This window comes from Protopterus annectens, chromosome 15.part0, assembly GCF_019279795.1.
Source record: "Protopterus annectens isolate FY-2018-M chromosome 15.part0, PAN1.0, whole genome shotgun sequence".
Classification (NCBI taxonomy): Eukaryota; Metazoa; Chordata; order Ceratodontiformes; family Protopteridae; genus Protopterus; species Protopterus annectens.
In genome coordinates this window covers 654,672,190-654,686,513 of record NC_056749.1, presented here as the reverse complement: position 1 = coordinate 654,686,513, position 14,324 = coordinate 654,672,190, and the positions used below count along the sequence as shown (strand labels likewise).

At 42.9% G+C, this 14,324-nt stretch overlaps 1 long non-coding RNA gene across 1 annotated transcript in view; it reads left to right on the top strand.

Moving 5' to 3' along the window:
- The window catches only part of LOC122789988, a 67,082-nt gene that overhangs the window by 23,531 nt on the left and 29,227 nt on the right, over positions 1–14,324 (top strand). The window contains exon 2 of the long non-coding RNA XR_006362900.1: positions 2,436–2,514. This is a non-coding gene — a long non-coding RNA (uncharacterized LOC122789988). The remainder of the gene's footprint in view (positions 1–2,435; positions 2,515–14,324) is intronic.

The following is a 14,324-nucleotide window of genomic DNA, read 5'->3' as shown; positions in this document are numbered from 1 at the left end:
TATATAAATGTACACTGACACTACCCATGAAAGCTAGGTGTATCACACTAGTACACAAACACCAATATTACCCTTGAGAACCCAGGCCTATCAAATGTTTACACGTACATGCGCACACTGCGCGTGTACACTGCACGCACACACACACACTGCACGCACACAAACACACTGCACATGCGCGCACACGCACACACACACACACACGCACTGCACACACACACACACACACACACACGCACTGCACACACACACACACACACACACACACACACACACACACACACACACACACGTACTACAGGTAAATTCTCTGGGATGTTGGAGAGACCAAAGCACATAAACCCACACAGATGCAGAGAAGTCATGCAGGCTCCACACAGACGAAGCCAGAGCTAAGAACTCAATCAGAGCAATACGCCCTACTCACTGCACTATATTACCAGTAATCCGTTACTTTCACACACTTCTTGCTCCTGCCAGATCTCCAAACATAGCTTTTTTTTATACACTGCTGATGTATGTGATGGAAAATGAGAGAAAACTGCAGCCAGAATGTTACCCCCCACACACACACACACACTTGCCATAGCAGTACTATTTCTACCCTGATTTTAGCAAATGCATCATTAAACACTACTCCTGTCACTCCAGATCTGTCACATTAATAAAACATTCCGTCATCACACAAATGCATACTAATCTTGCAGAGTCAAATCATCAGCAGAAAGAAACTGAGCAACCAACAAGGGGGTCAGCTATGTTCATCCACAGGCAGCTCCCACCCCCCCCAATAAGCAGTTAAAGCCATTTCTGTGTGCACTTCAGACATCCAGTTATGATAAACAAATGGTCCCCATAATGAGTTTTAAAGTATTCCAAGTTGTTTCACACAAATCAGAAGCCAGAATAAGGAGCAAAGTCATTTTCCTCCTCAGAAAGCCCCAGCAAGTATAGGTATTTAGTCTGAATACATCCCACATGCCCAACTTTTTTAAATAAATAAGAAAGTCTCAGAGACAGAATCTGTGACAAAGCTGAAACTGTTAAAGAATAAAGGTCCCAAAATCAATGACAGTTTGAAAATGTTGCTGTTATATTACATCCTTGGAGAGTTGATGTGGATTAACAGGTTAACATATATATTATGTATGTATGTATGTATGCTTTTATTTTGCTAAGGTTGGAAAGTGCAAAACTTGAGTGTCATTTATTATTTAGGTATTGCAATCCCCTGCAACGTACCAAAAAGCCACATATTTTTTTCATGGACAGGCCAAAAGTAGACCACTTTTAAGGATTAGCAACAAAGCCAAAAATGTGGAGGGGGAGGATGAGAGGCCCAAAATAATGGACAATGTTTAATTATAACTGTAATTCTTTTAAAAAGTTAAGGGAACAACAGGTTTTTCATCAACATACATTTTATGAACAATAAACAATATGAAACTAATGACTAGCATTACTGACCGACTCTAATAATCACTGACTGACTTAAATCATCAGTAATTTTAAGATAAGCAGGACAGAAATATTAAGCGATTTTTATTTTTATCAAGTTGACTGCCAGGATCTTTAAAAAAAAACCCAACTATCTCAGGCTACTGCTACTTATGTAATACAATGCTTACCCATATTGGTTGACTTTAATTTGCATGGATTTTCTAGTAATTGCCACATGACAATAAGGAGTAAAAAGCTCTGAGCTGAGTGGCCAAACCCTTGCCATCATGTGACAACTACTACCAAGTCAGCACCTCAGTCATAGGGTGCCCTTTCAGACTTTTTCTCATTTCTTTACTATAAAAATTCTTAATGAGGAAATGGGGAAAAATATGACACATGGTATGAAGTTACACACACTACTGACAGAATGGTAAACTAATATGTCAGCAGTTCAGGCAAAATTTAACCTAAACTTGAGAGCATGTTTTTATGTTGATTTGATCATGCCTGAAAATAAACCTTATGCCAGTGCACTTGTCACTACAAATGTAAAATAAAATATACACGCCACAGCTACCCTGTGCCTGTATAATCTCTGAGTTGAACTCAAGTCACCGTATGCAAGTCTGGGGAGTTGTGGAGAGGCTTCCTCACCCCCACAGGCATAGTATTCAAATTGTGTGCATATCATTATGCGGCATTTAGCATTCCATTGATCCAGTAACTTGGGAATGGTAAATTAGTTTTCTGCATATTGTACTTTGAGGTTAAGTTTGAACCAAGAAGAATTCATCTTTTCCCATTTTGTATTTCAGAAGTCATTCATTTTCTTATCAAAAATTATTTTTCTTAAGTAGAGCTTACTTTGCAGAAAATTAAAATTAATGTTTTTAAACAATGTAAAATGCATATTTTTAGAACATTTTCTCATGCTTGATTGAATATTCAAACTGTTTCATTATCTGACATTGCATTTTATGTTGACCTTGCAGAATGTGTATGTTAATCTTACCACCAATTCCAGATCCTGCAAAGTATATTGGGCACTTTCTTGAGCAAGGAGGAGAAAAAGTAAGCAAGCAAATCTTACTTTTTAATTAAATAATGTTTTTGTATATAAGTATATGTGTGTTGTGTGTGTTCCTGCGATAGGTACATATATTTTGAAAAGTGCATTATTTACTCACACACACACACACACACACACACACACACACACACACACACACCAGAAAAAGGCATTTTTGTGGTGATTTGTATTGCAGTACTGTCATTTCTTTCAGAAAGCTGGTCTTGCATTTTTACACTTCTCAGACTGCTTACAGGCTGGATGTAACTTCTTGCTATAGATGTGTTATATATTTGCCAAAATGAAGGCTAATTTGTTTATGGCATTGCAGTTTATTTTCACTGTTCTAATTAACCCTATTCATTGAACAAAAACAGTTCATTTATTCCTCATGGTTTCATGGGAGAGCTGCAAATCACATTTTTTTTTATCATCTGTACAAGTTATTTTTCATTTCGAAGTTTTCAGTAGACAGTCACTTTTAGTGGAACATCAGATATTTAATAAAAATGAAAAGTAAAACAATATACACAATATTCATTAATTGCAGTCATTTGTAACTCTAAACAGTTTATATAATTTATGAGACATCATATCAAATATAGGGCTTCTCTAGGGAGTGTTTAGTTTTATTTGAGAGGGTCCCCCTGCACCCTTGTGGCAGGAGAGTGCAGTTAGGGCTCATCTGATTAAAGGTTGCTGGCACAGGGCTCAATTTTAAGCTTTATAATTGGTTAAAAAAAGTTTGCTCACTGGTGCTACATAAGCCCCATGTTTGCATGGATTTGTGCTTGTTTTAACTCAGCTCCATAAGGTTTGGTTACCAGCCACTGCTCTGCTGCATTCATCTGTGAAATCCAAGGCATCTGAGGCTCCACTAAACCTTAACTTTTTAAACAGGTAAAACTCAAGTTACCTACTTTCATATCTAACTTCTCTAGTGCACACTGCAGAGTGCATTCTTTTCAATCTTACCTTTAAGCATCCCTGTTACTAGCACTTTCTCTAATACCTAAAAAGATCATCTCTACTTGACTCCAAGTAGACTTTTCTCTATCTGTTAAACCTAGCACTTGCTCCTACAGTACTTATTACCTTGATACGGCACTCTTATAGATAGCACCCCAAAAAGGCAAACCCCCATTTCTCTGTCACCCACGTCCCCCGGAATCTCTTTTAAAGTTTTTGTCTAGTCCTTCTAGCATGTCGAGGATCAGTTGCTAGTGTCCTCTCCTGCTCAGCTGGTGAACCTGAATATTGAGGCAATGTTACAATTGCCTCATGTACACAGACAACCCTCTCCTCCTCCCACAAAACACAAATACATGTGAGAGATGCAACTATACGGCCAAACTGGAGGCTGAGCTCTCTCAACATAGGACTAGCAAGACCAGTCAGGAGGAGAAGGTTACCACACACACTATAGACCCAATCTCACATAGTACCATCACAACCTCAAATCATACACAAACACACAAAGACATACTCTGATCAAAAATCTACCAAAACAGCAGAGGCCACCAAAGCAGACACCCAAACAACCACCACCTCAGAACACAACACCTGCAACACATAGACCTCACAGTCAGAGTGTCAAACAGTCACAGCCCTTAAGGCCAAACACAATGCCAGACACACTAGTCATTGGTGACTCCATAGTCAGACACACTGACTTCCCGCTCACCAGACTGAGTAAGGAGAAGGTCACAGTAAGCTGCCTGTCGGGCGCTAGAATCCGCCACATAACGCAAGCACTCAGGTCTCTCAACAGCAGGTACAAATACGACTCAGTCATTGTCCACGCTGGTGTAAACGACCTGAGACGTACCTCCTTGGACTACATGAAAAAAGACATTGAGGAGCTCTCTGATTATGTAGCCAAGGCAGGTATGACCCTGACCTTGAGCAGTATCCTACCTTCACCAAGAATGATGCCACAATACAGAGATAAGATGATCAGCTTTAACAATTGGCTTAAACTCTGGTGTCATTCAAAGGGGATTCAATGTCTGTCTGCCTGGGATGACATGCTGGACAAGCCACGCTGCGCAAGGGACGGCTTGCACCTGTCACCCTGGGATTCCGGATATTGGCAAAGGCTCTTGCCACCCCATAGTGCCTTTTTAGGCAAGGCTCAAATTCTAAACCTACCACCCTAGAACACAAAAAGGAAAAAACTAAGGGTAATGCTGCTCAATGCCAGAAGTCTAAATCTCAAAATGCACGCACTCGAGGCCCTTCTCAGTATGGAGAACATCGATGTCTGTGCAGTGACAGAAACCTGGTTCAAAGCTCCTGAGAGCACCCCAGCACTATCAGGTTTTACCTCTTATCATGCTCCGCCCCAAAATCCGGACAATACCAAGAAAGGAGGGGGTATCCATATTCATCAAGGACACCCACACCTCAAGACTGGTGGCAACGACGATGCATCGGAGACCATCCAGGTGCAATTAACCATAGGCAAGACTGCTCTGCAAATTGTAGCATGTTACAGGCCACCCTCACAAACTCAGGAACCTCACATGGCCTTCCTGAAAACACTAGAGGGGATAAATGTATCACCAAACACCATCATACTAGGTGACTTCAATTACCCTAATATAGACTGGGAACACTACTCAAGCCCAAACATCCTAGCCCAAAAGTTCCTGGAATTCATAAACTCAAATGCCATGGAACAACTAGTCACCATCCCCACAAGAGGAGAAAACATACTTGATCTCATCATCACGAACATGGGAGCACAATGTTCAACACGAAGTATACCCCTCACTGGTGAGATCAGATCACAAACTAATCTCGCTGGAGGTCCTCATCCCACCCCACCTGAAATAAAAAGACCACAGTAAAGAACTTCACTTCACACTTCTAAAGACTAGTGTGGTCTCCTTTAAGGCCCCGAGCGGCGGAAAACAGTACTCAAGCCGCTGAATCACTTACAAATGCCTTCTACCAGCACCTGCAGGACTGTATGGATAAGGCAATCCCAAGCAAAACAAAGACTCTTTGTACCAAAGGCAAGCGTCCAGTCTGGTGGACCCCAGCCATAAACAAACTCTACAACAAAAGGAGGAAGCTACTACAAGATAGAGCAAAATCCTTAAAAGGTAAGACACCCTTGATCACTATCAGTAAAAAACTAAGAGCTCTCATAAAATCATCCAAAGCAAATTTTGAGAGAAAATAGCTAAAGACTCAAAAGACAATCATAAGGCCTTCTTTAGCTATGTTAGAAACCTGGGAGGAAACTCCCAGATATGCTCAGAACTAGTTCAAAATGATGTGAAGATTACTGATCCTACAGACATTGCCAACATACTGGCTGACAGGTTCAGTTTAAACTTCTCTCCCCTCCCTCCCAAAGGAGAGATATCTATACCAAGCGATTGCAGCCCCCAAACATCTCCAATGCCCAAGTGAGAACTGCTCTCCAAAGCAAAAACAGAGCATCCAGGGGACCTGATGGTGTCACCGGCTGTGTGCTCCAACTCAACGAGGAATTAAACCCACAGCTAGGACAGCTGTTTAATCATAGTCTTACCTCTGGATAGGAGTGGCGCACTGCAACTGTGGTCCCACTTCACAAAGGCGGTGCCTCCACCGACCCTGAAATTACCGCCCATTAGCTTGACAAGCCTTATCTGCAAAGCCATGGAGAGGATCATAATGGACCTCATAAATAAAGACATAGGAATTTGCAGACTTTGGATCCATCCTAGTTTGGCTTTGTCAAAGGCAGATCATGCCTTCTAAACTTGGTTGACTTTTTCAAACAGTCACCAAAGCCATTGATGAGGGAAAGGCAGTCCATACAGCTTACCTCGATCTGGCGAAGGCCTTGATACAATACCCCACTCGGGTATCATTGAAAAACTCATCAGCTTAAATGTTAATCCATACATCACAAGATGGGTTGCAAACTGGCTGAGTGACAGAACCCACAGGGTCAGAGTTGCTGGCGCCATGTCAGACTCAAAGCCTGTCACAAGTGGTGTACCACAGGGCTCAGTCCTGGGCCCACTCTTGTTTGGCATCTACTTTTCCAAGTAGAAGCAAAGACAGGAGGGTTGTGGCTGACAAAGTTTGCAGATGACTGCAAACGGCGCGCCATAGTAGAAAACACATCTGACACGAATATCCTTCAGAAGGGTCTCACAGAAACGGATAACTGGTGCCAGAGCCATGGCCTAAAGTTAAATGCCAAAAAATGCATAGTCATACCCTTAAAAACAAGGTTACCCCTAGCTACCAAATAGGTGGCAATCCACTGAGCACAGAAGAAGTTATCAGGGACCTGGGGACCCAGGTTGATAGTAGTCTGTCATTCGACACCCATGTAGCTAAAGTAGTTAGGAAGACCTTCTACATTGCCCACCTTATCATGAAGGGATTCTCATCTAGATCAAGGGAGGTCATAGTCTCCTTATACTCATCACTCATCAGACCAATGATTGAGTACAATGCCCCATTCGAATGTATCTGACCCGACACTTGCAGCGGCTGGAGAGGCCACAAAAGTTCCTCACCAAAAGGATAAAGGGTCTCAAACATCTGTCCTATGCTGCCCGACTGAAAGAACTCCAGCTCTATTCAGCTCAGAGGTGACCTTTGCCTAACATACAAGGCCATGTCAAACCCAGATTTGATGAATATGCTTCACCTCAAAAATCTAGATCCGTCAGAGCCACAAGGGCGGAGACTTAAACCTCGACACGGCTATTAATAGGACGTGCTGGAGGGATAGATTCATCACCCAAAGACTCCCTATGCTGTGGAATAAAATCCCGGTATATGTGAGGCAGAGCACCTCGCTGGCCTTGTTCAAGAGAAATCTTGACCAATGGATGGGAGATCGCAGATATACCCCAGGGATTACCTCAGTGTCACTGCTCGACAGAGGCACAGCAAAATAATGGGTATAGTTCCCCATACTAAAGGGGTGAAAACTATGGGCTAGGCTTGTAAATGCCCTCGGGCAGATAGCCTAGTATGAACCTATGAACCTATGAACCTATTATGGTAACCATAAGTACAAGTCTTCACTGTATTTTTAGTATATTGCTGATTTCTGACCTGTTTGCTGATTTTTTGCACTTTGCTGTAGCATAGCCTAGATTATGACCTGCTAAATTTAGTTCTGTTTGTATAAACCAGGATATATTTTGTTGGACAGGGCCCCCCTGCACCCTTGCGGCAGATAAGTGAAGTTAGGATTTTTCTGATTGAAGGTTGCTGTAGCAGGGTTCAGTTTTGAGCTTTATAATTGGTTAAACTGTTTAAAAAGTTTGCTCGCTGTTGCTACAGAAGCCCCGCATTTGCATGGGTTTGTGCTTGTTTTAACACAGCTCCACAAATTTTGGCAACTAGCCATTGCTCTGCTGTACTCATCTGTGTGCACCACAGTGTGTGAGGGGTGACAATTGGCAGTTATAGACTCAAAACTTGAGTAGATGAATTTTCCCTTTTGAAGCTGCCTTGATCCAGCCAAGAAGTCCTTAATTTGCCTATAGCTGCTCGGAGAGCACCTCAGCTGTGCTTTTGCCACTTGAATTGTCCCAAAAACTACTCCATCTCAAATTGTCTCATACTGTTTAGAGAGCCCTCATTAGTATAGACCCCTATTGAGAACCACAGTATAGACCCCATTTAGAGCACCCATCCAAACCACACCCTCCATTCCTCCCCCACTGTTGAAACAGAATTTTACCTAGCATTATGGATGGTCAGTTTCCCTTCATTTCTCCTGCCAGCCTGATTGAAATGGGTATCCTGAGGCAGTGTAGCAACTACCTCATATACATTGATAACCCTCTTCTACTAAATCAACCAAGTACAATTTGTGAGAGATGCATCTGCACTAACAATCTGGAAGCCTTTCTCCCTCTCATGCACAGAACAGTAACATTGAGCAGGTTGTCAGCTCATATACTGCATCTCCTATGCGAACCATGCACTCAATACATAAACTGTCATACACAAAGATACTTGCCAAAAACTTACCTAAACTCCAGAGACCTCCTAAACACAAACATGTTACACCTAATACTGTACCTACAGCACTCAACACACAATAGCAGGAGCACCAGAAGGCTCACCAAGTAACTTCTAAGGCAAAGCACATCTAAACCAATTTTTTAAGTCATAGGTGACTCCATTGTGAGACACAGATGTCCCACTTAACAGGCTGGACAAAGAGAAGGTTATGGTCAGCCATCTGTCGGGTGCCAGGATCTGTCACATCACCCATGCACTCAAGTCTCTCAACAGCAAGTACTGTTTATGACTCCGTCATAGTTCATGTTGGTGTGAATGACTTGAGACATACCTCACTGGACTATATAAAGAGAGACATGACTGAGCTCTCTGAATGTGTCCCAGGCAGGTATGTCCCTAGCCTTGAGCAGCATTCTACTATCAACTAGGTTGATACCACAATATAAACAAAAAATGATTGACTTCAACAATTGGCTTAGTTTCTGGTGTCATTCTAAGTGGATCCAGTTCCCGTCAGCCTGGAACGACATGGTAGATGAACCACACTGCTTTGCCAGAGATGGTCTTCACCTGTCACCTCTAGGCTTTTGGGTACTGGCTAAGGCACTTGCCTTCCTTATAGTGCCTTTTTTAGGCAGGGACTTAAGAACAAAATTACTGACATAAAAATATCCCTCACAAATAAATTAAGGATTATGCTACTTAATGCTAGGAGTTTAAATCAGAAACTGCATTCTCTGGAAGCACTCCTCTCCCTGGAGGATGTTGACATCTATGCAGTCACTGAAACTTGGTTTAGAGCAGGAGAGAGTACCCAGGACTAGCAAGACTGCAATGCCTTCCACACTTTTAGACTGCAAAATGAACATGTGAGAACCAGAGGAGGAGTATCTATCTTCGTCAAAGACAAATACACCACTAGACTGGTTGGACGGGAAGACTCCATGGAGTTACTCAAAAGTTCAGCTACCTGTGGTTAAGATCCCTCTCCAAATTATCATTAGTTATAGGCCCCCTCAATGAACTAAGATACCCCCTATGCTTATTTGGATCTACTTGTCAATCTAATTACAACCAAGCACTGTAGTTATGTGTAGCCCCACAAGGGGCTTAAATATTCTCGCCCTGGTCCTCACCAACATGGGTGACCGTTGTACCACTACAAATACAAGACTCTCACTGGTTAAATCCAATCACAAATCAGTTATATTTGAAGTATCAATAGCACCTGAACCCCTCTTAGGAGATATCAGGCTAAAAGATTTCACCAAAGCTAATTGTATCCTCCTAAGGGGTGGCATAAACAACTTCCAAGCACCCATTCCCACAGATGTCATTAACAACAATACTAAGGTATATGCTTATGCCCTGTACATACACTTATACAAATGTATAGTCACAGCTGTACCTGATAGGATCACAAGAAGATTCTCAAAAAAAAAAAAAAGTTGCTGTCCAAGAATAAAAAAATGAGAGGTCCCAGTACTGGAAGAACTCTCTCCTCTGCTTGAACAAGCAAATAAGACAACTCGCAAAATTCTGTAAGGGCAGCTTCAAAAAACATGTAGCCAGCCATAGCTAAAGATAATAAGGCATTCTTCAGCTATATTTGTAACCTAAAAGGTATGACCCAGACGTGTGTGGATGGCATCACACACACTGATCCTCCAAAAATAGCTAACCTGTTAGCTGACAGGTTTGGTGAACATTTCACCTCCCTGTCCCCTCCAAACATACCAAAAAGCATTCCTTCAACATCTCCACCACCTCGCATCTCCAAAGAGCAAGTCATTAATGCTCACTCTAAGGCCAAAAGCACAGCCTCTATGGGACTGGATGATATCCCAGGTTGTGTTTTAAATGGTCTAGAACATGAGTTAGCAACTCCACTAGCTACTTTGTTCAGCCACAGCCTGTGCACTGGTTTTGTCCCTACTGAAAGGAGAACAGCAGCCCTTCATGAAGGGGGTACAGCAATAGACCCTGGGAACTATAGAACCATAAGCTTAAACAGTCTTATCTGTAAGGCCATAGAGCGAATCATGATGGACCTTATAAATATAGATATAGGTGACCTCCATACACTTAATCCGACCCAGTTCAGTTTTGTCAAGTGCAGGTATTGCCTGTTAAACCAGGTGGATGACTTCAAAAATGTCACCAGAGTGATGGACAAAGGCAGATTTGTGCATGCAGCTTATGTGGACTTAACCAAGGCCTTTGACACAATCCCACATTGGGGCATCATTGATAAAATCACCTAGCTGAATATCAACCCTTATGTCAGGTTGGTTGCTAACTGGCTCACCGACAGATCACACACAGTCAAAGTTAGGGACTATACCTCAGCCAGCAGACCTGTCATTGGCAGGGTTTCAGAGGTGTCAGTGCTGGGCTCCATATTTAGAATATACTTAGAAATTCAGGCCAAAACGGAGGGGCTGTGGCTGACTACAAGTTTGCTGCCGACTGCAAATTAGGTGCAATCATTGAATTCCCAAAAGATATCAATGTACTTCAAGAGGGACATGTCGTACAATGACAGACCAAAATTATGGTCACTGTACTCGGTAGCATACAGACTACTTAAGGAAGACTTGTGCTTGGCCTGTGTCAGGAAGGGCATCCGGAGTAAAATTTTGCCAAGTCATACATGCAGATAACAGTACAAAAATACATACCGGATCGGTTGAGGCCCAGGTTAACAACGACCGCCACCAGTACTGTTGGCCAACAGGGTGCTGGCGGAAATTGGGCTACTGCTGGCCAAAGGAGGAAAAGAGGGGGAAGGCATGCTCGAAGGCAGGCAAAGGCTAGGACTGTGATAGTGAGGGTCGGAACTTTGAATGTTGGCAGTATGACTGGTATAGGGAGAGAGCAAGCTGATATGATGGACCGAAGGAAGGTTGGTATATTGTGTGTGCAAGAGACCAGATGGAAGGGGAGCAAGGCTAGGTGTATCGGAGGTGGTTTCAAATTGTTTTATCATGGTGTGGATGGGAGGAGAAATGGCGTAGGCATTATCCTGAAGGAACAGTATGCTAAGAGTGTTTTGGAGGTGAAGAGAGTGTCAGAGTGATGTTTATGAAGCTGGAAATTGATGGTGTAATGATGAATGTTGTTAGTGCATATGCTCCACAAGTTGGGTGTGCGATGGATGAGAAAGAAATTTTGGAGTGAGTTGGATGAAGTGGTGATGACTGTACCCAAGGGTGGAGAGACTGGTGACTGGAGCAGATTTCAATGGGCATGTTGGTGAAGGGAACAGGGGATGAGGAAGTGATGGGTAGGTATGGTGTTAAGCAAAGGAATGCAGAAGGTCAGATGGTAGTGGATTTTGCGAAAAGGATGGACATGGCTGTGATGAATACATATTTTAACAAGAGGGAGTAGCATAGGGTGACATATGAGTGGAGGAAGATGCACACAGGTGGATTATATCTTGTGTAGAAGGGCCAGTCTGAAGGAGATTGGAGACTGTAAAGTCGTGGCAGGGGAAAATGTAGTTAGGCAGCATAGGATGGTGGTTTGTAGGATGACAGTGGTGATCAAGAAGAGGATGAGTGTGAGGGCAGCACCAAGGATCAAATGGTGGAAATTGAAAAAGGGTAATCGTGAGGTGATGCTCAGGGAAGAGTTAAGACAGGCACTGGGTGGCAGTGAAGAGTTACCGAATAGCTGAGTAACTGTAGCAGAGCTAGTAAGAGAGATGGCTAGAAAGGTGCTTGGTGTGACATCTGGAAAGAGGAAGGAGGACAAGGAGACCTGGTGGTGGAATGAGGAAGTACAGGAGAGTATACAGAGAGAGGTTGGCAAAGAAGTGGAATTGTCAAAGAGATGAAGAAAGTAGACTAGTATAAGGAGATGAGGTGCATGGCAAAGAGAGAGGTGGCACAGGCTAAGGATAAGGTGTATGAAGAGTTGTATAAAAGGTTGGACACTTAGGAGGAAGAAAAGGACCTGTACCAATTGGCTAGACATAGGGACTGAGCTAGTAAAGATGTGCAGCAGGTAAGAGTGATAAAGGATAATGAGGGAAATGTACTCACAAGCGAGGAGAATGTGTTGAGCAGATGGAAAGAGTACTTTGAAGGGTTGATGAATGAAGAGAATGAGAGGGAGAGAAGGTTGCATGATGTGCGGATAGCGAATCATGAAGTGCAGTGGATTAGCAAGGAGGAGTAAGGATAGCTGTGAAGAGGATGAAGAACGGAAAGGCGTTGGTCCAGATGACATACCTGTGGAAGCATGGAGGTGTTTAGGTGAAATGGCAGTGGAGTTTTTAACTAGATTGTTTAATGAAATCTTGGAAAGTGAGAGGATGCCTGACGAATGGTGAAAAAGTGTTTTGGTACTGATTTTTAAGAATAAGGGTGATGTGCAGAGCTGTAGTAACTACAGAGGGATTAAACTGATCAGTCACAGCATGAAGTTATGGGAAAGAGTAGTGGAAGCTAGGTTAAGAAGGGAGGTGATGATTAGTGATCAGCAGTATGGTTTCATGCCAGGAAAGAGCACTACAGATGCGATGTTTGCTTTGAGAGTGTTGAAGTACAGAGGTCGTCAGAAGGAGTTGCATTGTGTCTTTGTGGATTTAGAGAAAGCATATGACAGGGTGCCTAGAGAGGAGTTGTGATATTGTATGAGGAAGTCTGGAGTGTCAGAAAAGTATGTAAGAGTGGTACAGGATATGTACGAGGGTAGTGTGACAGCGGTAAGGTCTGCGGTGGGAGTGACAGATGCGTTTAAGGTGGAGGTGGGATTACATCAAGGATCAACTCTGAGCCCCTTTCTTATTTGCAATGGTGATGGACAGGTTAACAGATGAGATCCAACAGGAGTCTCCGTGGACTAGGATGTTTGCAGATGACATTGTGATCTGTAGTAAGAGTAGGGAACAGATGGTGGAGATATGCTCTAGAGAGAAGAGGAATGAAGGTCAGCAGGACTAAGACAGAATATATGTGTGTGAATGAGAGGGAGGATAGAGGAATGGTGAGGATGCAGGGAGTAGAGGTGGCGAAGGTGGATGAGTTTAACTACTTGGGATCAACAGTGCAGAGTATTGGTGAGTGTGGAAGAGAGGTGAAGAAGAGAGTACAGGCAGGATGGAGTGGGTGGAGAAGTGTCAGGAGTGATTTGTGACAGACGAGTACCAGTAAGAGTGAAAGGGAAGGTCTACAAGAGGGTAGTGAGACAAGCTATGTTATATGGGTTGGAGACAGTGGCACTGACAAAAAGGCAGGAGTCAGAGTTTGACGTGGCAGAGTTGAAGATGTTAAGATTTGCACTGGGCGTGACGAGGATGGACAGGATTTAGGAATACGTATATTAGAGGGTCAGCCCAGGTTGGAAGGTTTGGAGACAAAGCCAGAGAGGCAAGATTACGTTGGTTTGGAAATGAGCTGAGGAGGGATGCAGAGTATATTGGGAAAAAGATGCTAAAGATGAAGCTGCCAGGTAACAGGAAAAGAGGAAGGCCTAGGATCAGGTTTATGGATGTGGTGAGAGAGGACATGCAGGTGGTTGGTGTGACACAGCAAGATGCAGAGGACAGGAAGAAATGGAAACAGTTAATCTGCTGTGGCAACCACTAATGGGAGCAGCCGAAAGAAGTAAGTAGAGAGATAGTATAGTAGTTTGCCTGTTCAATAGGCAAGCTAGAAACTTTGGCATCCATGGTAGGTTATGCTTTATTAGAAATATATACAGTTATAGTTGTAGACTTATCTTTGTTTTTGTTATTTATGAGTTTTAATATTTTAGTTTGTAGAAAGGAAGAATTCAAAAAAAAACTGTGAAATGTTAAGATAGT